We start from the raw sequence: 26635 nt of genomic DNA, 5'->3' as shown, positions 1-26635 counted from the left end.
CTGGATATCCATTAGGTGTATCAGATGCCATGCTACAGATTAACAAGTAATAATTCATTTGATCAGCATTAAAATCATGTGAGTTGAAAATTACAATTACTGACTCTTCATTTTATTGACAAGGATTAGAGAAATTTAGCAATTTGCTTCAAGATACAAAATGAAATAATGGCAAACCACCTAATGAATCTAGAGAATCTAAGCCCAGATTCCTTATTCTTAAATAGTATGCTTTGTGGTGAGACTCTAAAGATAAAAGTCAATGATATGGCTTACAAAAGTGACCACAACATTTATCCAAATCAGGACACTTTTCAGAATGAAAGGGTGTGTGAGGAACAATTACACCGGGTCAGAGATGTAAACTGGAACTTCCCCATACAAATCAGGACATATAATCAGGCTTATTGGGCCTTGCCACTGCCTACTTTGTCAGCCCCACCACAAACAAACTTAGCCCATTTATCTCTGGAATCCCCAGACTACTTCCTGTCCTTATTTGTACTCCTTCAACATGTCTTTCTTCTTTTAGATATGTTATTCTTCCTATAAAAAATGTTCTCAGAAGAACCTCTCCTTTATTCTCCTCTCCTGATTTGTATATTTATCTTTTAGCTCATAGACCCATTGAACTATGTTTGGAAATCTTTTATACATTCTATGGAATGGGATTTTAATAATTCTGGTTAATATGAGTTGCCACTACTTTCTCTGTTCCACATGTGTAGAGATTAGGCCTGTTCCCCATTCTGTTTAGTTAGCCTTGTACCTGATTCAGACAAAAAGCTTAACTAATACTGTTGAAAGAAAAGGAAGGATTAAAGCAAATAGAAAAGAATTCAAAGATATTGACTTTTGCCCAGATTGTACAGATATATATTCATTATTTCATTCAAGTAATTTATATCACTTATCTTCCTTTTCAGGTATCATTTTAGGAGTTGAGAATATATTTGGAATAACATAGGAATCAATCAACAAGTTCATAAACAAATGACCATGAGCATTCTTTTATAGTTCCAAAGCAATCATTTTAAAAATTCAGGATGATGTAGTAGAAAATAAATGGGAGGTGGATTTAAATTTAGTAGAAAAGCATGCATGACAAGATGACAGTTATGAGGAGGTCCAAGTGATGAGGGAAAAATGTATTGGCTATATGGAATAGAAAGATCAGTATGGTTGGAAGAGAGAAAGACTGAGAGAGAATGTGGTAAGGAGATCTTATGGGATGGGGATACCACCTCATAGAGGATTCTTAAATGAGGAGAATAGGTTGATACTTAATTTCGTGATATTGGGTAATGCTGGTTTTTCAAGAGAAGAGTGCATTGCTTTGGTTAAATTATTTTTCTATTTTTCAGAACTACTCTCGTGGCACTCCAGCACTCCAGCGATAGCACAGCAGTAGGGCGTTTGCCTTACAAGCAGCCAACACGGCGGAGTTCGATTTCTCCGCCCCTCTCGGAGAGCCCGGCAAGCTACCGAGAGTATCTCACCCCAACGGCAGAGCCTGGCAAGCTACCCGTGACATATTCGATATGCCAAACACAATAACAACAAGTCTCATGATGGAGACTTTACTGGGCCCGCTCGAGCAAATCAAATCTATGAACAATGGGAGCAAATCAAATCTATGAACAATGGGAGGACCGTGACCGTGACTCTAGTGGCGCATTTGAGAATCGAATAGAGGACAAGTAGGCAAGAATTGCAATAATTGAGGCAATAGATGTACAATCAGTGATAATGTGCTTAATATAGGTGTAGTTTAGGAGTGTTTTACAAAGATTAATATGCACATGAATTGCTGGAGTTCTTGATGAATATCAGATTCTTATTCTATAGATCTGAGATGTGGCATGAGATTGTGAAGTTCCATCAAGCTTTCAGTTGGTGATGATGTTTATGAACTGACCCTCACAGAAAAAAAATGATGGTCTATAGAACCTGCTGATAGATTGTATCTGGAAATTATAAATGAAATAATATTACATCATTTATGATCATTTTTCATTGAGAAATTACAAAGATGATGATACCATTTGTTGAGGTTTTTCATTATCCCTTCCTTATAACTTACCTCACTACTGTCTGAAGATGAAAAATGATTTTTTTAGAAATATTCGATAGCTCCTTACTTTGATAAAATGTTTGGGGTTCAGGAGTATGGTGCCACCAGCAAGTCAATCTGTACCTGTGAGGTAAGAGCATCAGCAGCCTCATGGCGCCTTCAGACTTCCAGATACCACAAAATTGCTGCTGTGCCTTTGGCCAGACCCTAAAAACTTGGGACAAAGTTTACCAAGAAAGTAAACAGCCAAAAGTTAGGTATGTGGGAAACACAACCACAAACCACCTCCGGCTCAGGTACATAATTGGAGGCATGGCCTCTCTGGTTCCTGATTGAACTGCTTAATGTCCATGATCCCAGAGACTCAGAAACAAATCTCGAAACCCACCAGCTTTTGGCAGAAATGAGTCCGGTCCGTGTAGTAGGTTACCGGTGCTGGGCCAATTCAGTTGGGAATAGGTTTCTTGCCCTTGGCCTGTTCCCCCTGGTGGCCCGGTGGCCGCCATCCTCCAGAGGCCACTGGACAGTCAGGTTTGGGCCCCCAGTGATGAGACATGCAGGGCCTCATGGGATGGGGGTGGAGCCAGTCCTGTCCTCCCCACCCCAACGAGACCTCAAGTCATCGCCCATGAATGGCCTCTCTGGCTCCTGATCAAGCTGCTTAATGGCCATAATCCCAGAGATTTAGAAACAAATCTCAAAACCCAGTGGCTTTTGGTAGAAATGCTTTCGGACCCCACAGTAGGTTACTGTCGCCAGACCACCCCAGGGGGGAAAGGGTGCTGTCCCTCCACCTTCTCCCCCTTGGTGGCTCAATGGCCGCCATCCTCCAGAGGCCATTGAACAGTCAGGCTTGGGCCCGCAGTGACAAGACACATAGGGCCTCATGGGATGGGGGTGGAGCCGGTCCTGTCCTCTCCACCCCAAGGAAACCCTAAGTAATCTCCCACACACAGCCTTTCTGACTCCTGATCAAGCTGCTTAACGGCCATAATCCCAGAGACTCAGAAACAAATCTCGAACCAGCGGTTTTTGGCAGAAATGCATCCAGATCATGCAGTAGGTTACTGTCGCCGGGCCACCCCAGGGGGAAAAGGGTGTTGTCCCTCCGCCTGCTTCCCCCTGGCGGCTCAGTGGCTATCATCTTCCAGAGGCCACTGGACAGTCAGGTTTGGGCCCGCAGTGACGAGACACGTAGGGCCTTACGGGATGGGGGTGGAGCCGGTCCTGTCCTTCCCACCCCAACAAGACCCCAAGTCATCGCCCACGAATGGCCTTTCTGGCTCCTCCTGATCAAGCTGCTTAACGGCCATGATCCCAGAGACTCAGGAACAAATCTCGGAACCCAGCAAGTTTTGGCAGAAATCCCTCCAGATTTAAGTGTTAAAATTTTGGAATTTCAAAATCACGCAGCCACTATTGCAGCCACGCAGCATCATATGTTATTCATAACCAGCAATAGAAAACAAATTGTCTACTGTTGCCTTTTCAGCAGATCTGAGTGTTGGGGTAAAAATCTCAAATAATAATGGTGGGTCTGGTGTCAAAATATTGAATGTGATCAAAGTAGATAGCAATGTGGAAATCATCTGCCCCACAGATAGGGGGAGGGTGAGAGATGGGGGTATACTGAGGTTGTTGGGGGTGGAGAATGGGCACTGGTGAAGTTACGGGTGTTTCATTGTATGGCCAAGACTTAGACCCAAAAATCTTTGTAACTGCTCTCACGGTGATTCAATAAATAAAATTATAAAAAAATGAAAGAAAAAAATGTTTGGGGTTATCATTTATCTAAAATACAGGAAATCTCAGCTCTATTCCATGCACTGCACAGGTCCCTGAAGCACCACCAGAAATAACACCTGAGCACAAAGAGAGGAACAAGCCTTGAGTACCACTAGGCATAGTACAAAATCAAAAACATGTAGAAAAAGTAAGTTTTTAGCTAAATATAAAAGTGACATATCTAGATCAGAGTTCAAGATATAGGGTGTTTGCCTTGTATGCCTCTAACCTGGGTTTGATCTCTGGCACCCCAAATGGTTCCCTGAGTCTGTTAGGAGTGATCCTTGGGAGCAGAACCAGGAGTAAGCCCAGAGCACCATTTGGTGTGGCCCAGACCTCCCCCACAAAAGAAAGTGACTCATGAATTTTTCATGTTTTCAGGCATTCAAGTTCTTAACAGTAAAATGATTATTATGTGAAGATTTTTTTGCCTAGGACTTTAATTCAAAGGGTAGTTTATGCATTGTTCCTGTTCCCCAGATTTATTGGGTGCCCTTAAAGGGTGGTAAAAAATAAAATGGATCACAAAGAAGCAGAAGAGGGGGAAAGAAAATGATTCTTAGACTTTTGTGCATAACATAAAACTTTTTTTTCACTTTTTTTCCTAACCACCCTATATCTTTATATTCTTGGCAGAGCGTGTTCAACTCCATAGGCAATAATTTTCATCCGTAGACTTTATGATGCTTCTCAGAAAGTAAAGTCTTCTCATTGAATCACTGAGCAAGTGCTAAGTGTACTCACAAATGAAGCTGTTTGTTTCATTTCTAGAATTATAGAATCCTCTGCCCTTGCTCAAAGATGTACAAATCAAAATGAAAATTATTTGGCTCCACATGTATATTATAAATAGAATCTGAATTTATAGGTCGTAGAACTTCACTAGTTACTCCCAGAAATGGAAAAATATGGAAGATCCAAGGCTCCCTACATTATTCAACTTCTTTATGTCCCTTATTTGCCTATTTCTCTGTGTTGTTTGTGTGTGTGCGTGCATGCCTATTTGTGTGTATGTCTGTGTCTATGTGTCTGAATGTGTGTGTGTGTGTCTGTCTCTGTCTCTCGTTGCACCCTTCACAATAGAGTTGTGTTTTGCCTGTGTGTAAGGCCCCTCTAAGCACTGTTTCCAAAAGTCCCAGGGTATTTCTGATTGGAAGGGGGTACTTAGAGCTGGAAAATATGATTTTCTGGCTTGAGGAAAGAAAATTAAAGACTTGTAAAAATTCCCAGAAGACTCTTTGGACATCAACTAGATCTTACCAAGGAACATTGTGCAAATGAATCAGAAACATATGGATAAAGTTCCCCCTGAATTAAACATGGGTTTCACACATGAAGGGGTTGAGAGCAGGGGTTGTCTGGGGGAGAATACAAAAGAAAGATTTTTGAATCTTTGTTAAATCAAAACCATTTGAAAAATCTATTTTAGAAGGAATAAAAATGTGATTTACAGTTTGGTTCATCCCTATTTGAAATGTTAATTTTGTTCTAATTTGAGAGCTCTTCCTTGCCTTTGGTCTTCAACAGTGACCTGAGAGATCAGACAGAAAACATTGTTTTCCTGGGCCTCTTTTAGACAATTGGGTTCCACTCACCAGAATTATTTCTCCTCAGGAGTAGTCTAGTAAACATTTCCCTCAGTCATGATATAGTGGAATTTCCTAATCACTGTCCCTCTACATTGGATGTTAAAATTTTTAAAAGCACATCATTTAGCACTTGGGAATAATCTGTGTTTGAAATTTTTGTGATTTAGCACAAAATATAATGTCGAGCAAAAATGAGATAGTCTATACTTATTTTTCGATTCATTTTAATAGTAATTACAGAAAAAACAAACAGGAAAAAGTGACCTTGATAACTTTCTCTGCATATATCCAAGGTCAAGCCCAACTTACATTCTTTTCTAAAAATGCTGTTTTGTCAGTATGCCAAGGACAAAGGAAGGTTGAGTCCAACTATATATCTTTTAAAATCTTGGGAATGTTTTAACAAGGAGAGAAAATTTTCTCATAATTACCATATAAGATTTCTGAATTCAATGCCTGCTATGCTCTGGGTTTAAAAACAGTGAGTTATGCTTATAGCCTAAATTCATGACTCTTGGAATGTTCTTAACTCTTCTAAGATTCTTTTTATTTCAGAGGTATATTCAATGAAATGGCCCCCAAAGCAAAGACAACAAAAACAAAAATAAACAAATGGGTCCACATCAAATAAAAAAGCGTCTGTACAGCAAAAGAAACCCAAGCTATAATAAAGACATGAAATAAATGATCTGGAAAACATATTTGCACAAAATGCATTGGCTAAAGGGCTATTATCCAAGATCTATAAAGCACTCATGAAGCTCACCAGCAAAAAAAAATCTAATCATGCTACATTACAAAAAAATTATAAAAATTACCAAAAAAATACAAAAACTCTCTCCAGCCTACTGTACATTTTCCTAATATGGGTAAAGGAAGGAGATGAACTGAAAAAACTGCAATTGGAATACAACACTTTACTGACTTACAAAATTGACACCTGCCTATAAATAGAGGCATAATTTCCTTGAACAACAGTTTCCTAATCCTTGGCCCAATTATTTTATAGTGAACTAAATTGTTAATTTTTTTAAAAAAAATTAAAGCATTACTTAAAAATCTAGAAATTTGCAACTTTCACCTCTCATGTTTTATTGTTTCTCCAACAGATTATAGGCTTCGGGAATGAAGGACTGTAGATGCCTTGTTCACTATTCTATGCATAGCTTCTGAGCTTCCAAAGAACAGCCACTCTCAATAAATGTCTGCTAAATTACTGATGAGTGAGCCGTGAACTCATTTCTATTGCCTTATCTGGGTCTCTACCAACTCAGTTCATCTGTGACTAGAGTGTGGTCATTTCTCTAAAGGCTTGCTCATACCTTTATCACTCCCTGGGAAGTAACAGAACCTGTTACCTCCTGTTACAGGTGAACCTGTAAGTAGTTTGCAATGAGCCTTAAGTTTCCCATGGACAGTGACTAGCAGATAAATGCCTAGCTCTCAGTAAAGCGTATCTGGGGTAGTAGCAAAATCACGTACAATTTTTCTGAGATCTTTTTGTTCTGCTCCTTCTCATTTTCTACTCTCATTTTTCATTCCTTCTCTTCCTCAAGTTATAGTGTTTCTCCAGATCCCTTTATCTAGCTTGGAGCTTGGTTTCTGGGGACTCCAACTTAATGAAAGCCATAAACAAAATCACTGAAATCACCATCTACCCACTTCTAATGGTAGGTGCACATTTTCCTTCCACCAGTGGACACTTCCCACCACCAAAGTCCCCAATTTCTCTCCTGCCACCTACAACATGCACACACCCAGCCTGTCTCTCTTGGCAAGCACTTTACTTCTCTCTCTCTCTCTTTCTCTCTCTCTCTCTCTCTCTCTCTCTTTCTCTCTCTCTCTCCCCTCTCCTCTCTCTTTCTCCTCTCTCTCTCCCTTTCTCCATTTCTCCCTCCCTCTCTCTCACTCTCTCTCTGTCTCTCTCTCTTTCCTTTTGGGCATTATAGTTTGGAGCACAGACACTGAGAGAGATACGTGTTTGTTCCTTTACCTACTTTCAGCACGCAGTTCTTATCCAGAGTGATAATTTCCAACTATCTTTTCATAGTGGTCACTTCTCTATCCTACTGCCTTCTTCCCCAGCACCAGAAGCAGGCTTCCAGTCATGGGCCAATCCTCCCGGCCCTTGTTTCTACTGTCCTTGGATGTTAGTCTCATATTATGTTTTTTTATATGCCACTAATGAATGTAAACATTCTATGTCTGCCCCTCCTGATTCATTTCACTCAGCATGATACTCTCCACATCCATTCGCTTCTAAACAAACTTCATGACTTCATTTTTCCTAAGAGCTTCATAGTATTCCATTCTGTAGATGTACCATATTTTCTTTAACCAGTCATATGTTCTTGGGCTTGTTGTTTCCAGATACTGGCTACTGTGGATAATACTGCAATGAACATAGAAGTGCAGATGACATTTCTGATATGTGTTTTGGGCCCACAGGGTATATTCTCAGAAGTGGTATTGCTGGGATGCATGGTATCACAACCTCTAGCTTTTTTTGTTTGTTTGTTTGTTTTGTTTTTTTGGTCACACCCGGCGATGCCCAGGGGTTACTCCTGGATTTACACTCAGGAATCACTCCTGGTGGTGCTCGGGGGACCATATGGGATGCTGGGAATCGAACCTGGGTCGGCTGCGTGCACGGCAAACGCCTTACCCGCTGTGCTATTGCTCCAGCCCCGCTTTTTGAAGAATGCCCATACTGTTTCCAATCAGCATTCCCACCAACCATGAAGGAGAGTTCCTTCTCCACACTTCCACACCAGAACTGGTTGCTTTTGTTATCTTTGATGTGTGCCAGTCTTTGTGGTGTGAGATGATATCTCACTGTTGTTTTGATTTTCATCTCCCTGATGAATAGCAATGTAGAGCATTTTTTCATATGTTTTGGCCATTCATATTTCTCCTTTGAGGAAGTTTCCATTCATTTCTTTTCCCCAATTTTTGATGGTTTGGAGGGCTTCCATCTTGTAAAGTTCTACCAGTGCCTTGTATTTCTTGGATATTAACCCCTTTACCTGATGGGTACTGAGTAAATAATTTTATCAGTCTGTGGACTGTCTTTGTAACTTGGTCACTGGTTGTTTTTTTTTGTTTTGTTTTGTTTTGTTTTGTTTTTTGAGGTGCAGAAGCTTTTTAGTTTAATGTAATTCCATTTGTTTATCTATTCTTGCACTTGCTTGGTCAGTGGTGTTTCGTTTTTGAAGATGCCTTTAGCTTTAATGTCATGGAGAATTCTGCCCATGTTTTCCTTCATGTACCTTATGGATTCTTTTCTGATATTGAGGTCTTTAATCCATTTTGTGCCTGGCATTAGAAAGAGGTCTGAATTCATGTTTGTTTGTTTGCATGTATCTCTTTAGTTTTCCCCGCACCACTTGTTGAAGAAGATTTTCTTGATCCATTTCATATATCTTGCCTTGCACACCAACTTTTATAAGGAGACTATATTAATAATATCCCTCATTCTAATTAATACCAGGAATGCAAAATATTTGTATAAATGTTGTGATACTAAAATCTACTTTTTAAAGAAGTTTCAATACAGAGTTTTGGTCATTTTATATTTTATCAATAACAATAATCCAGAAAAAGATATCTTTTTATGTTATGGGAGAATTGTCATTCTCTAAAAATGTAAGCATTTATTTAGAGAGTAAACATAAAGTCAAAGTAAGGGGGAACATTAAAAGTAAAAGTAAAGGCCCTCCCATTGTTCATTGATTTGCTTGAGCGGGCCCAGTAACGTCTCCATTGGAGACTTTGTTGTTACTGTGTTTGGCATATCGAATACCTCACGGGGAGCTTGCCAGGCTCTGCCGTGCGGGCGAGATACTCTCAGTAGCTTGCTGGGCTCTCCGAGAGGAGCGGAGGAATCGAACTCAGGTCGGCCATGTTGGCTGCGTGCAAGGCAAATGCCCTACCGCTGTGCTATCGCTCCAGCCCTGCCTAAAATTCTATAAATTGAAAATTTATTAGAACTAATGGCTATATTGTAATATATATATATATATATATATATATACATATAGTTGTAATTAAAGCTATAGTTAACAGTAGCAATTGAGTTTGGGGGTCAATAGTCATCCTACATTAGTAAGAAACTGTCATTGATTAAGTAAATATTACTAAGAACCCCTTATATATAAAGGAGGAATATACAGTTCTGGACTGGAGAGATAGCACAGCAGATAGGGTGTTTGCCTTGCATGCAGCCGACCTGGCCGACCTGGGTTCAATTCCTCCACCCCTCTTGGAGAGCCCGGCAAGCTAATGAGAGTATCTCACCTGCACAGCAAAGCCTGGCAAGCTACCCATGACGTATTGTATATGCCAAACACAGTAACAACAAGTCTTACAATGGAGTCATTACTGGTACCTGCTCGAGCAAATCGATGAACAATGGAAAGACAGTGACAGTGATACAGTTCTGAAAAGACAGATATTCAGAGAGAGAGGGAGAGAGGTGAGGGAGAAGAGATAGAGGGAACCTTTATTCTTATCATGTTGCTAAAAGAGAAGTGATGAAACAAGACTTCAGAATAGAATAAGTATGATAATGAAGTAGACAAGTAGAATAGGGGTCAAGGCAATAGAGGGTGGGGATTGGGAATATAGATAAAAGAACTGACACTGACACTATCTCAAAAGCATAAGGGCTGGAAACATATTGAGACACAAAAATAAAGATCGCTAGCATGGCTAAGAAGGTTAAACCCCAGAATAAAGCTCCAGTAAAAACAAAAGGTTGAGATAGAATATGAAACAGCACCAAAAAGTTCCAGGCTCTTCCCCTTGCCAAGACTTTAGTAACAGACTTCTATCTACATAGAATGACCCAAATGAGGAAGTTTGGAGAAACAAACCTGGAGAACTAACTTTACGAGAACAAATGCAGATATTCCCCATCTGTGGTTTTCCAGTACTTCAACTCCTTCACTTGGGATATTTACTCTTCCCTCTCTTTCTTCTGGAGAAGATGATCTACATTCTCTCTCAAACTGTCTCCCTCTTATTTCCTTAATAAATATATTTTACTTTATATGTAGCTCTTTCTTAAAATTCTTTTCTACAAGAGTAGAATATCTGTAGATGTATCTGGGAGATATCAGGAGTTTCCTTTTCATGAAAAGAGCAATTCCTCACTCTAACCCACCAAGAATCATAACTCACCAAGAACTTGGGTGGTAGGGAATAGTTCTCATATGATAAGGATCAAGTGAATCAGGTGCAGCCTGAGAGCTGCCTGCCCAGTGATACTGGTGGGACACCAGCATCCAGTCTAGGCAAGTGTTTGTGGCATATTTATCAGCATGAACCCCAGGCACTAACTCAGGTACCAAGATAGGTTGAGCAAGCAAGAAAGCAGTGCCATATTTCCTCTTTTGAGACAGTTACCACCAATTTACCCACTTTACCCAAGACATTGGCAACATTTCTTAAGATAGTTAGAATGCATGTAATTTGCAACATTTAAAAAGCCAGGGGGGACCTCTTTCTTTTGTAAAGACACTTCTTGCACCTAAAATAATAGGACTAGTACAAGTTAGCTTGAGGCATGAAACATGGGGGGAAGAGGAAAGTTAGAATTCCATAAAAGTAAGACCAGATTTAAAAAAAGTACAGGTTCTAGGAAATGTTGATGACCAAAGAAATACTACCTGAGTCATCATATAAGAAGAAAAAGGCAAAAAAAACAACAATAAAACATTTTTTTTTCCCCGCTGTACCATCTGGCTGTTTGACTTTAAATTCAGATTGATGCTACCATAAACTAGCTCATATGGTAAATAAATACTCCACAATTGAATCCCAATTGCTCTTGGGTTATATTTGTGGAAAGTCACACTGTTTTTCAAATCTATTAATATATGTCTTAGCAAGCATTTCGATGTATAGAGCACTTAGGTCGTTCACAGGCCTGCGATGATGCTATTCATTACAGATGAATTATGATTTGGGAAATCAGCCAGCATTTTTCCCTATGAAGTAATCTTTGTATTGGTTTATAAACACTCCCATGTTCAACACAGGAAGCCTTTGTTACTGCATATACCTCATTGGTTTTAGATTCTATCTAGATGTTTGAGAGGAAAGTTAGACACTCATTCTAAAAGGCAGAAAGAAAGGAACGGACATAGAAGGACTGCACTCACTTGTGGAGTATAAAACAACATAACATGAGACTGAAACCTAAGGATAGTAGATACACGGGACAGGTAGATTGCTTCATAGCTGGAAGCCTGCCTCATGAGCAAAGGGGAGAAGGCAGCTGAAATAGAGAAGGGATCACTAAGAAAATGATGGCTGGAGGAATCAGTTGGGATGGAAGATGTGTGCAGAAAGTAGATAAAGGACCAAACATGATGGGCTCTCAGGGTCTGTATTGCAAATCATTTGCCCAAAAGTAGAGAGAGATTATGAGGAATCATGTCTGCCATGGAGGCAGGAGGAGGGTGGGAAAGGGGGGTATGTACCGGGGATATTGGCGGTGGGGAATGTGCACTGGTGGAGGGATGGGAGTTTGATAATTGTGTGATTGTAACCCAAACATGAAAGCTTGTAACTATCTCATGGTGATTCAATAAAATTTTTTAAAAATTCAAAAGAAAAAAAAAGTGTGAGACCTAATGAAGAGTAGTAAAGATATTAATAAAGCTTAAAAGTAATGCCTGTCTTATACTCACAGGCTGTTTGGACCCTTGCTTAAGAGCCTTTTCAAATGTTCTGCCCCTGAGTCACCTGTCTTTTCTTCTCTAGATTCAAAGTCCAAGTCCTTAATTATATTTATATTATTATAATATTAGATATGAATCTGTATGACGTCTTCTATAGGCTTCCTTTTCTCTTTCAATTATGTCTTTTGATTAAAAAAATCACTTAATGGCCAAGTTAACAAATTTTCCTTTTTCTTAATACTTCTTGGATTTGGTTAGGAAATTTTTTCATAACAATACTATTAGCAATTGCCAAAAGTTTTTAAAAAACAAAATTTCGATTACTGAATATAATTTGTTGATAAATATTCCTTCAATAGAATATCACACAGTGAAAAATATGAATCAGCTTCTAACACACACATAACATGGATGAAGCAAAAAGTTTTTTTTTATTTATATTTTTTATTAGTGAAACACCACGAGATACAATTATAGACTTACAAACATTAGTGCTTGGGTTTCAGTTATACAATGATCAATGACCCATCTCTCCACCAGCGCCCATCCTCCACCACCACAGGTCCCAGCATCCCTCCCATCCCCCCATCCCCACATCCCACCCTGCCTCTGTGGCAGGGAATTCCCTTTTGTTCTCTCTCTCTCCTTTTGGGTTCTGTGGTTTGCAAGAGGGGCATTGAGTGACAATCATGTTTGGTCTATAGTCTACTTTCAGCATTCTTCTCCCATCCTGGGAGGATCCTCCCAACACCCTTTATTTGGTGCTCCCTGTTTTCCAAAAGGGTTGAACCAGTCGGCATTCCCACCAGCAGTGAAGGAGGGTCCCTTTCTCACCACATCCACGCCAATACAGCTAGCTTTTGTACTTTTGGATGTGGGCCAGTCTCTGTGGTGTGAAATGATATGCCATTGTTGTTTTTATCTGCATCTTCCTGGTGATTAATGATGTAGAACATTTTCCCATGTGCCTTTTAAACATTCGGATTTCTTCTTTGAGAAAGTTTCTGTTCATTTTGTCACCCCATTTTTTGATGAGGTTGGATGTTTTCTTCTTGTGCAGTTCAACCAGTACGTTGTATATCCTTGATATCAACTCCTTCTCAGATGTGTATTCGGCAAATATCCTTTCCCATTCTGTAGACTGTCTTTGTATTTTGGTCACTGTTCCTTTTGAAGTGCATAATCTTCATAGTTTAAGACAGCCCCATTTGTCTATCTCTGTTTTCACTTGCTTGACCAGTGGCATGACATCTTTAAGATAAAATTAGCTTCAATATCATGGAGGGTTTTGCCAACTTTGTCTTCAATGTACCTTATGGATTCCGGTCTGATGTTGAGGTCTTTAATCCATTTTGATTTTACTTTTGTACATGGCATTAGGCAGAGATCTGAGCCCACATTTTTGCATGTAGCCATCCAGTTTTGCCAGCACAATTTGTTAAAGAGACTTTCCTTGCTCCACTTCACTTTTCTTGCCCCCTTATCGAAGATTACATGATCATATGCTTGGGGGAGATGTCAGTATATTCAACCCTGTTCTATTGGTCTACAGCTCTGCCATTGTTCCAGTACCATGCTGTTTTAATTATTACTGCTTTGTAGTAGAGTTTCAAGTTAGGGAGGTTGATTCCTCCCATTTTCTTTTCCCCAAGAATTGCTTTAGCTATTCGTGGGGGCTTATTGTTCCATATAAATTTCAGGAGTATTTGCTCCATTTCTTTGAAGAATGTTATGGGTATCCTAATAGGGATCGCATTCTTTTATTGAGATGATGGATTATGTTGATTGATTTCCGAATGTTGAACCATTCTTGCATCCCTGGGATGAATCCCACTTGGTCATGGTGTATGATCTTTTTGATGAGTTGTTGAATTCTATTTGCTAGTATTTTGTTGAGAATCTTCGCATCCATGTTCATCAGGGATATCGGCCTGTAGTTTTTTTTTTGGGGGGGGCGTGTCTTTGTTTCCTTTTGGTATTAGAGAGATATGAGCTTCATAGAAACTGTTTGGGAGAGTTCCTGTTTTTTCAATTTCCTGGAAAAGCTTGAGAAGAACTGGCAATAGGTCCTCTTTAAATGTTTGGAAAAATTCGCTAGTGAATCCATCTGGACCTGGGCTTTTGTTTTGGGGAAGACTTTTGATTACAGTTTCAATTTCCTTGATGTTAATAGGTCTATCCAGGTACTCTGTATCTTCTTGATTCAGCTTCGGGAGATTATAGGAATCCAAGAATTTATCCATTTCTTCTAGGTTCTCTTGTTTCATGGCATACAGAATATTCTCTGATGATCTTTTGAATTTCTTTGGTTTATGTTGTGATATCCCCATTCTTATTTCTGATTCTATTTATTAGGGTTCTCTCTCTGTGTTTCTTTGTGAGTGTTTCTAGTGGTTTATCTATCTTATTTATTTTCTCAAAGAACCAGCTCTTGGTTTCATTGATCATTCAGAATGGGTTTTTTGGTTTCCATGTCATTGATTTCTGCTCTAAGTTTTATGATGTCTTTCCTTCTGCCAGATTTGGGCTCCTTGTGTTGATCCTTTTCTAAGATCTTGAGCTGTGAAGTCAAGTTGTTCATGTGCATCCTTTCTTCTGTCCTGAGATATGCTTGCAGAGCTATAAATTTTCCCCTTAAAACGGCTTTCGCTGCATCCCATAAGTTTTGGTAGCTCATGTCTTCATTCTCATTTGTTTCCAAGTATCTTTTGATTTCGTCCTTGACTTCTTTCCTGATCCACTCGTTGTTAAGCATTGAGTTGTTTAATTTCTGGGTGTTTGATTTGGTTCTCTGCATCTGTGTGTGATTCACTTCTCTTCTCAGTGCATCATGGTCTGAAATGATTGTTGATACTATTTCTATCTTCCTGATTCTATTTAGGTATGTTTTGTGGCCTAGGACATGGTCTATTTTGAAAAATGTTCCATGCGCACTGGAAAAGAATGTGTATTCTTTCTTTTTGGGGTGTAAAGCCCTGTATAGGTCTATAAGCCCTCTCTCTTCTATTTTTTCTTTCAAAGACAATGTTTCCTTGCTGAGTTTTGTTCTTGTTGATCTATCCAGAGGCAATAAGGCAATGTTGAAATCTCCAGCTACTATTGTGTTATTAGCAATGTCCTCTTTAAAATCTGTTAGCAGTTGTTTTAAATGTTTAGCTGTTCCCTCATTAGGTGCGTATACATTTAAGAGTGTGATTTCTTCCTGTTGTATGTGTTCCTTGATGAAGAGAAAATAGCCTTCACTGTTCCTTCTAATCTTTTTCAAGGCAAAATTAATGCTGTCAGATACTAGTATGACTACCCCAGTATTTTTGAAGGAGCTGTTTGCTTGCAGGATTGTTTTCCATCCTTTGACTTTGAGTCTGTGTTTGCTCTGGCTGTTGAGATAAATTTCTTGTAGGCAGCAGAATGTTGGATTCTGTCTCTGAATCCATTTTGCCATTCTGTGTCTCTTAGTTGGTGAATTTAGACCATTGACATTGAGAGAGATTATTGTTTTGGGGTTTTGTGTCATCTTTCTATAAGGGTGTATTGTGGTTGTAGGGTTTGTCTTGTCTTATAGTAGCCCTATTAGCCCTTGTTTTAGGTTTGGTTTTGAGTCTATGAAGTTCCTGAGCTGCTGTTTGTCTAGAAAATAGTGTACCATTCCTCCGATTTTGAGTGACAGTTTAGCCGAATAGAGTATTCTTGGTGAAGCATTCATTTCAGTGAGTTTTTTCCACTATATCTTGCCACTGCCTTCAGGCTTGAAGAGTTTCCTCTGATAGATCTGCTGTGAATCTATGGGGTGCTCCTTTGTATGTGATTTCCTTCTTTGACCTTGCTGCTTGCAGTATTGTATCTCTATTGGCAGCATCAATCATTCTAACTATGATATGTCTTGGAGTGTTTTTGTTAGGGTCTCTTTTAGCTGGTACCCTTCGGGCTCCTTGAACCTGAATGGCTGCATTGTGGAGCTCTGGGAATACTTCAGAAATGATTTGTTTCACCGTTTTTTTTTTGTTGGGATTGTTTCCCTGAGCTTCTGGTAGTCCAATGATTCTGATGTTGTTCTTCTTGGAATCATCTCCTTGGACTCTGATTCTCTGTAGAGCTATTTTTAGGTCCCTTGCCACTATGTGCTGTTGCCTGTTGGCTTGGTGCCGCTGATCTTCCAGCTCACTGATTCTCTCTTCAGCTGCGGTCATTCTATTGTTGAGAGAAGAGACTGAGTTTTTCATTTCATCTACAGAATCTTTTATTCGTAACATTTCTGTTCTCATTTCTTCATGTAATTTGTCTATTTTTTCTGTCATGTTACAGGATATCTGTCTGACTGTTTTATTGAGTTGATTGAACATATTCATGACTTTGTATCTGAATTCTTTGTCTGAGAGTTTCCTTAGGTGAGCAGTATTGACAGAGTCTTCTGGATTCTTTTCATTGTCCTCCCCATGTGGTGGGGATTTGTGTTGTTTCTTCAAGTTGCTGTGTAGGTTGGGGATTAGGTTCCTCAGGGAGTAGGTTCCTTAGTATGGCTAAACTACCTGCAACCACGTAAGCCTTGACCCGCTGAAAAATTGGCCACGCCCACTTCTACAGAAACCATGGACACTTCTGAAGAGGCCATACCCCCCACAAGAACCTGGGTTTGGGAGGAGATCAGCACAGCGTGAACGGTGACGAGAGAAAGCTGAAGCAAAAGTTTTAACTGACACTAAATTCTAATTCTATTCACATAAAGTTGAAATATAAAATACAAAACTTACCTATAAGATTTTTTTCTATAAGATCATAATTTATGATAGTGTTATCCCGAGGGAATGGCAAGAAGGTGAGCAGTGGGAAATGGTGAGCGTGAAGAATCTTGAGAGAATGTGTGGATGCTGATATTCTGTTTGGATATTTGGATATTCTGTTTTGTGATATAGGGTCAATTCCACAGGCATGAAAAATTCATAAAATTTACCCAATAAAAACCCATTTTTTACATTTATGTTATTTTTTATAACATTTTGTAAATTTAAAGGTCCAGAAATGGATCTCTGATAGAACAACTGTTTTGCGGGATGTGAATTTGATTCCAAAAGCTGCACTGTATTCTGAATTTTATCCCAGTATTTGTGGTCCCCGGAGCCACAAGAAAATATATGCTTTTAGATATATCATAAGTTATATCTAAAAGCATATACTTTGTTGTGTTTAAACAGCACAACTGAAGTGTGCCCCCCCCCACAGCAAGCACCACAGTTCGTATGTGTATGATCTCATCAGTCGTATCAACGTTGAAGAAAAGAGTAAACAAATAAATTAATCAAATAGATACTGAGCTTTTGTAATATCACCTGACTTGGCAAAATATATTTTTATGCTAGATTCTGGGACCAGAGATATAGTACACTGGTTAAGGTGCTTATCTTGAAAGCTCCAGACATTGGTTCAATCCCCAACACTGCACATGATCCCCAATGTACTGCCAGCCGTTACGCCTGAGGACATAGAATAGGAGTTTACCCTGAACACTGCCAGTTGTGGCCCACAAGCTAAAATAAATAAATAAATAAATAAATAAATAAATAAAAGATTAAAAACCACAAATAAAAAACTAGATTGAAAGATGCTGAGGACCTAAACCTTGAAAATCCCTACTAGGAAGCTTGGCTAGCAACATTCATGTTTTTCAGATCTAAATTTTAAGAAGAGTAACTTTCCTTATGGAAGTCTAAGGTGAAATATATGCGAGGGAGGGATACAAGGAGTACCATTTGGAAGCTCTTTTGTTCAAGCAAGAGATAACAGAGATCTGGTCGGGTGAATAAATTCTAAAAGTAGAAGTCGATTATGTTCGGTTCTCCCACTGAATGTTTCTTTAAAATCTACTCATCAGTGTCAGAAGATCAGAGGCACCTGCCCAAAGCATGGGGGGCAAAGACCTAAGTGTCTTTGACATGTGGAGTTTTAAAACACTAAAGGGACATTGCTGAACAGATGTCTCTCCTGGATTTACTAAATCCAAACCCTTTTGTTGTCTGGCTCTTGTCTTTGACTGTATATCATGAGTGCTGATACATATCCACATATGGATTAGAGAAAAGTTAAAGAACTGACTCAACATTGCTTGGGCACATTTTTTTCTTTGTTCCTTCCTTCAAACCCTTACTTACTATTCATGCCCACTTGCTAGGTGGTTTCTACTCCTCTTGTTAATTCTTTGCCCCATCTGCAGCCTCCTTAGGAAAGTGATTTCTATTCTTATAAATGAGGATTTCTGGAAGGCAATAAGTTCACCGAGAACTGTAGCCTGGTGCAAGATGGAGCATAGTCCTGGTTTTCAGGTTCAGACAACTTTCTCAGTCCTGAGAAATTTCCACAGGCACGGATCATGGTCACATTGATGCCGCCTCTGAGAGGTAACAGTACATTTTGTGGTCATTAGTATTGCTTCCATGTGTGCATCAGAAAATATTTATTTGGATTCTCTGACTGAGAATCCACTACAATACACGCTTCATGGGAAAAGAGCAAGAAAAAAGCTGAAATTGGTCCCACAGTGTTTGGTAAAATTGTGATCAGAAAACCTAGTGTGTACTTGACCCCATCATGCCTCAGATTCATTGAGTAGTCTCTGCCTAGCCCAAATTTCCTAAGGGGAAAAAAGACAGACTACCCAAAAGCAGATCTATATATGCAATGAGAAAGACAGGTCAACCAATGGCATTTTATTTCCAAAACTTCATTAATTGCATGTTCTATTTTTGAGGCATCTCTTCAGAGTTGATAAAGCATTCTTCTTTCATGATGTTCCATGAACAAGAAGTCTCCTTCATAGTATGACCTGCCACCTTATCAAAAGACCACTGTCATGGTAAAAGAACAAATTCAAGTTTCATCTCCCAGAGTTTACTGCATGAATCTTGCCTAGATGTCTGAATCAAATTCACCCTGTCTAGAAAAACAAACCAATCATTAACCAAGGTCTTGAATAACATTTACCAGTCTCTTCTGAAGGAAAATAATCTATGCAGGACATTGTCAAGCCTCAAATATCTCCCATACCAGTTCAAAGAGCGGGAGCGATATATCACAGCGTGTAGGGCGTTTGTCTTGCATGTGGCCAACCCGGTTTGATTCCTCTGTCCCTCTCAGAGAGTCCAGCAACCTACCTAGAGTATCCCACCTGCACTGCAAAGCCTGGCAATCTACCCATGACATATTTGATATGCCAAAAACAGTAACAACAAGTCTCACAATGGAGACATTACTGGTGCCCACTAGAGCAAATCGATGAACAATGGGATGACAGTGCTACAGTGCAGTGCTACCAGTGCACAAAAGTCCTATTGTGTTCTCATATGGGGAAGTATGGCCTCCTCCACTGACCTAGGGTAGTTCTTTAGTCTATCTCATTTGTGGTGATATACTGCTAGTAGCAGTGTGGTAGTAACATGATAGTGATTTAAGATCCACGAGAGAAAAAGCCAGGTTAAACCTAAGAAGTTCCCAGGACTAAAAAGTCTCTGGATCGCTGATGAAGTAATATAACTCTCTTATTTCCTGACCAGAGTAATAATCCTTTCATTTACTAAGACAGCTTTGAGGGTCACAAGTGGATTCCAACAAATATTTCCCTTCATGAAATATGCCTAAATAATATCTCACTGAAGTGAATTCCTCATTCCAAAGAATGTGGGGAATGATGTTTTTGATAAGATCAACAGCTCGGCCATTGAGAATAAAATATTGGGGTTTCTGAATTGTATTAAAGTTTTACTAGAAATTTCTCCATCTTCTCCTCCCTCTAGTTGCATAATTGTTCTTGAAGTCTTTCTTACATTATCTTCTGAATTGGTGGAAGTCATAACTAAAATTTTTCAAACAGTTTTACAAAATGTCCTCGTAACCGCAAAAGTTGAAATTTGAACACATCATGAATCATAATCACAAACTTTCTTTGAGATTTCTGAGATTTCATGCTAGCATTTAAAATTTATATACTAATTATATACTGCTCTATAAATTGTATGTTATCTGTTACCTCTTTACATAAAAATAAAGTATTGTTGTTACAATTATGTGATATTATCCTAGTTGATAGCTGGGAAACCTTCTCTAGTTTTCATTCTGTACCAGGTTCCATTCTACAGATAATCATGCATGACCTTGAGAAACAAAAGACAAAGCTCCTTTTAAAGAAGAAACAATGTCTAATTTTGCTAATTTTTCCTTATTTATTTCATTATTATTATTATTATTTTGGTTTGGGGGGGGTCATAGCTGATAGTGCTCAAGGTTTATTCCTGTTTCTATGCTCAGGGATCACTCTTTTATTTATTTATTTATTTATTTATATTTTGCTTTTTGGGTCACACCTGCTGATGCTCAGGAGATACTCTCCTGGATATTTAACTCAGGAATTAGTCCTGGCGGTGCTCATGGGACCATATGGGATGCCAGGGATCGAACCTGGGTCGGTTGCATGCAATGCAAATGCCCTACCCACTGTACTATCACTCCGGCCCCTCAGGGATCACTCTTGGTAGGACTCTGGGGACTTTTTTGAGTACCAGGGATCAAACCCAGATAGGTTACATGTAAGGCACATGTCCTACCCACTTTATTATCTCTATAACCCTTAGTCTTGGTAATGTTAATCAGTTTCTTGAATTCAATTTGAAGACATACTTATTGTCTTCAAACTGAAGATGTCATATATGGATTGGAGAAAAAGAATAGATAGAAATAAAGAAAAAGTATGAGGGTTATCCACTGATTTTTTTTTTGAGAAAGAAAGAAGATAACTCAGGAAAGAATTGTACTTCACTTTTCTGTTGAAACCTCACAGTGAAATAGGACTTTGAATTCGTACATGGCTAGTTCTTCAAACTTTCTAAGCCCAAGATTATTATATATACACATATATTATACATATATATGTGTGTGTAACTGCAAGTAATTTTATCTATTATCTGATTTCAAAACAAATCATATTTATCGTGCCACGAAAAACCTGCTCTCCAACCCAGTCACCTCGCATTTCATAAGAGCACAACTTCATACTTATCATCTTAATTCATTAACAGAGACCTGAAAGCAATCTAGTTAATTGTCAAAAGAAGCCATGAACTGAGAATAGGGGATAACTTAGATTCAAGAAATCTCTAGGTTCTAGTTGGTATGAATCATCATGGAAGTAAAATGGTTCAGAAAAATCTATATGAGTAGATATATGTGGGTATAGGATGTTCCAAATCTAGGCCGAGATTAGTAATTTGGAGTCCATAATTGCCTGTGTGTATATAATTCTGTGCATATAATTGTGTGCACATAATTATATGTATATAATTGTATGCATAATTGCTTGTGTGTATACCTGAGATTCATTTGTTTTTCCAACTTTCATAAAGCCCTTTCAGTATATTTACTATACAAAAACTTGGACAGAAACACACCTGTGATTTTACTCCTCCATGTGCAGTGACTCAAAATCTCTGCTGTTACTCATAATTCAGTTCCTCCTTTCCTTTCTCCTGCAAGTTAAGGTCTAAAAGTAGATCTGGAATGAGATTCACATAGAGTAATTTATTGAAGATGGAGAAAGTAAGACAAGTGGGTCAGGGAAAGGGAGGCAGTTAGGATATCAGCTGGAGTCTAGCCTCATTCTCATCCCACAGGTATACTGGTACATAAAATTGCATCACAGCGTTGCCCTCTCATTTTTTTTTGAGGCAAAGAGTCATTTTGTGTCCTTCTATCAGTCAGTCCAATCAGTCATTGGCTATGGGCCACACCTAGGGACAAAAGAGTTGCTTAACTTCCCAGGCAATTCCAGGCTAAGCAACTCCCCTTTGGCCAAGGACAAATCTCTAGAGAAAGAGGCAGCTGTAAGTCATTAACAGTCGATATTCACTGCACAGGGGATATGGTAACACCAGTCTGGCAAAAGGAAAATGAGATGATCAGCAACTGCATCCCTGTACAGATCATCCTGATTCATCTCAAAAGATATTTCTTTGGGCAATGTTGAAACTCCTTACACCTGGCTATAAAACAATTCCAGTAGGACTGAGTAAAATAATGTATCGATCTATAATGTTCACTAACAGCCTTCTTGTGTGTCACACACTATGCAATGTTTCATGTTTATATAATAATTCTATGGAGGTAGCCACTATGATTACTCACATGTTCCATATGAAAAAATAAGAATAAAGAACTCTCCAAGTGGCAAAGGCAGAACTAGTACCCTATCTTCTCAATTCTGCATGAAACTTTCTCTTTCCTCTTGCTAAAGAGTAGCAGCACATGAGGGAAAAACTAGGCTAAGCTAAAAACTGGCAGCAAAGGAGAGAGAAAAATAAGCTCAGCTGAAGTGGTAGATTACATTTATACAAGGTACCGCACCCAACCAGGTGAGAGAAAAACCTTTTGAATTACGGATTTAAGAGCTGGAAGACAGTTAGTACTCTTTTGTATATGTCTGAATCTCAAAAATATGTGGCAGTTTTATCTACTGAGCTGATGTTCACCATTTGAACTTTCATCATTTAAATCCCATGGAAGTGCAGTTGCATAAGAAATGAATCTCTGCCAAGTGAAATAATAGCTAACATTTGTTAAGCACTCTCTGTGTGCCAGGCACTGTCCTAAGAAGTTTACATGGATTATATCATGTAATCCTCAGAACCATGTCATGAAGCAGCCCTATCCTCAGATAAGGAAACTGAGGCACAGAGAGAACAATGAGTCGGCCAAAAGGTACAGAGGGAGAAAGTGCCAAGACCAGAATCAGAGTGAGTCATCTGGCTGCAGATCTTATGTTCTAACTTCACTGCATTGCTGCCTGAAGAGTCATGAAATGATTGGAATTAGGAGTCATGTTGGAGGGATGAGAAAACTGAGGCCTAGAAAAAGGCTGTTGACTTTTACAAGATCACAAAGCGTTTACTTCTAATTTCTCTATCAGCACTTTCCATGTGTTGACGTTTGGTCTAAAAGAAAAATTATAGAAACAAGAAGCATTACCAGTTCCTCAAAAGAAATTCAGCAGTGTGTTTTAAAATGTGTGTCCCTGTTTTCTCAGCTCCCATAAAGCAGATGAAATCCAGTGTTGCCATTTAGGAAGGATCGAGAGAAATGCTAAAGACTTTCTAGCCTACAAAGAAAATACTTGCATCCACAGACTTATAAAATACGATCACTCGTGTATCCCAATGTGATATAATTCCTGGTCGTAATTTGTCTTGGGGCTGGCACTTGCAAATTCCAATCTGAGGTGGGGAGCATATATCCTTAAGGGGAAAAAGGCAGAGAAACGCAATTTGAAGTAATATCCATGAAATATCAAATATAGTAACTTAAGGCAAACTAGGTCAGTTTTCTATGTAAATAATCTTGAGGATAAGAACGTCTATCAGTGAAAAACAACCCAAAATTTTTTCGACTAAAACACAACAGGGTATTATTTCTAATGAGTTGCTAGGTAGTTCTGTGGATTCACACCAAAGCTTAAGAGATTTCAGCTGACTCATGTTTCTATGGGTACTTTTAGACTGGCTTGGGGTGTGGCTGGTTTAGGTTGTCCTCAGCTGAGATGGCTCGTTTCTTTTCTTTTCTTTTCTTTTACTCTTTGTGGGCCACACACGGTGGTGCTCAGTTTTTATTTCTGGCTCTGTATTTAGGAATCACTCCTGGTGAGACTCAGAGACCCTATGTGTTGCTGGGAATTAAATCCAGGTCAGCTACATGTAAGGCAAGATCTCTACCCACTGTATTATCTCTCTGGCCCCTGAAATGACTCATTTCTGTCCCACTTCCTACTAAAGTTTATTCCAGACAGATGCACAAGGCAGTGGCAGAAGAGAGAAAGCAGAAACACACAAATCTTTGAGGCTGGGACCAGAAGAAACAAATCATCTTCTCCCTTCATTGACCAAAGAAAATCACAAAATTGGACTAAATTTAAGGAGCAAGGAGGGAAAGTTAGATTACACCTCATGAGGGAATGAGCTACCAGATCACATTGTCAGTGGCATGAATCCTTAAAGTGTTTTTTTTAAAAAAAATCAGAGATGTTTTATATTCAATTTAGAATCTTTCTAGACTTAAGCTCTCTCTCACTCTCACTGTCCTCCCGTTGTTCATCGATTTGCCTGAACGGGCCCAGTAATGTCTCCACTGTGACACTTGTTACTGTGTTTGGCATATCGAATACCTCACGGCAGCTTTCCAGGCTTTGCTGTGCACGTGAGATACTCTCAGTAGCTTGCCAGGCTCTCTGAGAAGGGCGGAGGAATCGAAGCTGGGTCAGCTGGGTCAGCTGCGTGCAAGGCAAACGCCCTACCCACTGTGCTATCGCTCCAGCTCAGTCTAAAATATTCTAGAATCTTCCAGTTGTTACATTATCTGTTTTTCAAAAAGTAGTTTTTCTCATATGTTTAACTTATGAAGCCACTGTTTTATTATAGAAACATTTGGTAAATGTGTCATTATTTTTTAAGTATCATCTATAAATGTCAGTTTATCTCAGTAAGATGATAAATGATCATTTATCCTACTAGAGCATATGAGCTCTAATAAAAAAATAAAACAAAAACAGAGCTAAATCTATCTATTCACACCTTCACTTACTTGTTAAAAAAAAGAGCAACAACTCAGGAAGTTTTCTATTCCTGCCAACTAAGCTTTCTTAGAGACCAATCCAACAATTTAGGATCATCCCATGGGAATTACTTTGGCCTTAGTCAAGATGGAAGGTCATATTTCTCTGGTATTTTATTTTGAAAATAGGAAAAAAGTTTCAAAAAGCAAACAAACAAAAAACTTAAGAACAGGAATTACGGATCATTTTTATATCTCATGTGTTAATTCCATTTTCTTGGTGGAAGTTAACAGAAATATATGTTGACATATATAACTAAAGCAATTGTAATAAAATCAGAAAATTACAAGAATTTTTAGTCAATAGAAATAAAATCTTGATAAGATAGATGGTTTCTTTATCTGTGTTCACATTAAAATGAACTACAATTCAGCAGCCTCTTTTCTGGTACTCCTTTCTCTCAATTTCTAACTGACCTTTTCTCTAAAACAGAAAATATAGACTTTCCCTATCAGTAAGTTTTTTCTCCCCCGGGTACTCCTAAGATAAATATATGGACTCAGATCAAATGTAAAATCCAGGAGAAATGGTGAAAATACAGAAAAGTAATTCTAAAAGCATCACAGTAGAATACACCTACTCACTCTTTTTCACAAGTTCTACTTTGACATGCTTTTGAACTTAGCATCATCTACCTGCTAAGACAAAAGGGATAGGATCCTAGACTCAGAGTTAACGACCACTCTAACTTAAGAAGAAACTTCCTATTCAGAACAATTTATAGTCCCCAAAACTGAGCTTCAAATTCTGCCTCTGTTCCTTACTGTGCTGAAAGTCTTAATATATCTTTCCACAGTTTCATTTCAGAAGAGAAATAATATGTTCATCTCAAAAATTGTGGTGAGAATAGGCTAATATATAAAGCATCTTAATTAATAATTTGCAATTTATTAAGGTGTTTAATGAAAACTATTACTGGAAATAGCAGGATTTATCCTTTTTATTATGTTATAGTATTGGTGTTCTAGGCTGTGTGTAAACATTCATAAAGGACCTCAGAGCATAAGGATCTGTTCTTTACCTTTGAGAAAACAGGATCTATTTGAAATACAAGATAAAAATTAAATCAATCAGAGATGTGGAGAACAGTGCATAAAATGTTCAAGTAGACTCAGAATACTGAGAACCTAGTACCACTGTTTCTCTTTCTTGCCAGAACAATAAATTAGCTTCTCAAATATGTTGACAGTTCCACTTTCTTGAGGAGTTATTGGAGGTGACTTAATCATCCAAACTTGTTTCATCTTATTTGGAACAACTTTATTTGTACTTGGAGTGTCACTAAACTTTCTCATATGAGAAATACAAAAGATACTTTGTCATTAGCTAAGAACAAGTCTACCTCCTATCACTCTGATGCACTAATTTTTATTTTCCAAATCATCATCCACTCATCCTCTTAGCATGGGCTGTCAATGAGGTAGACAAAAGTGACAACAGGCCAAGGTCTGACGTTTTCCCTATTTTCCCCTAGATGCCAATGCTTCTGAATAATCATCCTTTCCATTACTGAGCTGTCATTATTCAGGCAAAGCATGTTCTCAGTTGCCCACAGTAGGCTCAAGGCAGGGATACATTGTTCAAAGATAACTCATGTCTTATTAAATGTCAAAACTGAACTCACGTGATTCAGTCAACGCCTCACCCAGTTGAGGGCTGGAAAATTCATCTGGTTGAGCACCTTTGGGAACAGTGAATAGGAAAGGCAATCACTGAGCGCTGCCAAAGAGGAGGAAACACTGACCAAACCATAGTGATAAAGGTCTTTGTCAGGTCATTCAGCAGCAGTCCGTGATTGCAATTAATTGTTGATAAAATGTGAATGGGTCTCCGGTTGGTGGAAGTCAAATTGTAGGGGGAGAGT

This window comes from Sorex fumeus, unplaced genomic scaffold, assembly GCF_029834395.1.
Source record: "Sorex fumeus unplaced genomic scaffold, SorFum_2.1 ptg000044l, whole genome shotgun sequence".
In the NCBI taxonomy this organism is placed as follows: domain Eukaryota; kingdom Metazoa; phylum Chordata; class Mammalia; order Eulipotyphla; family Soricidae; genus Sorex; species Sorex fumeus.
Note: the sequence above shows the minus strand (reverse complement) of the source record.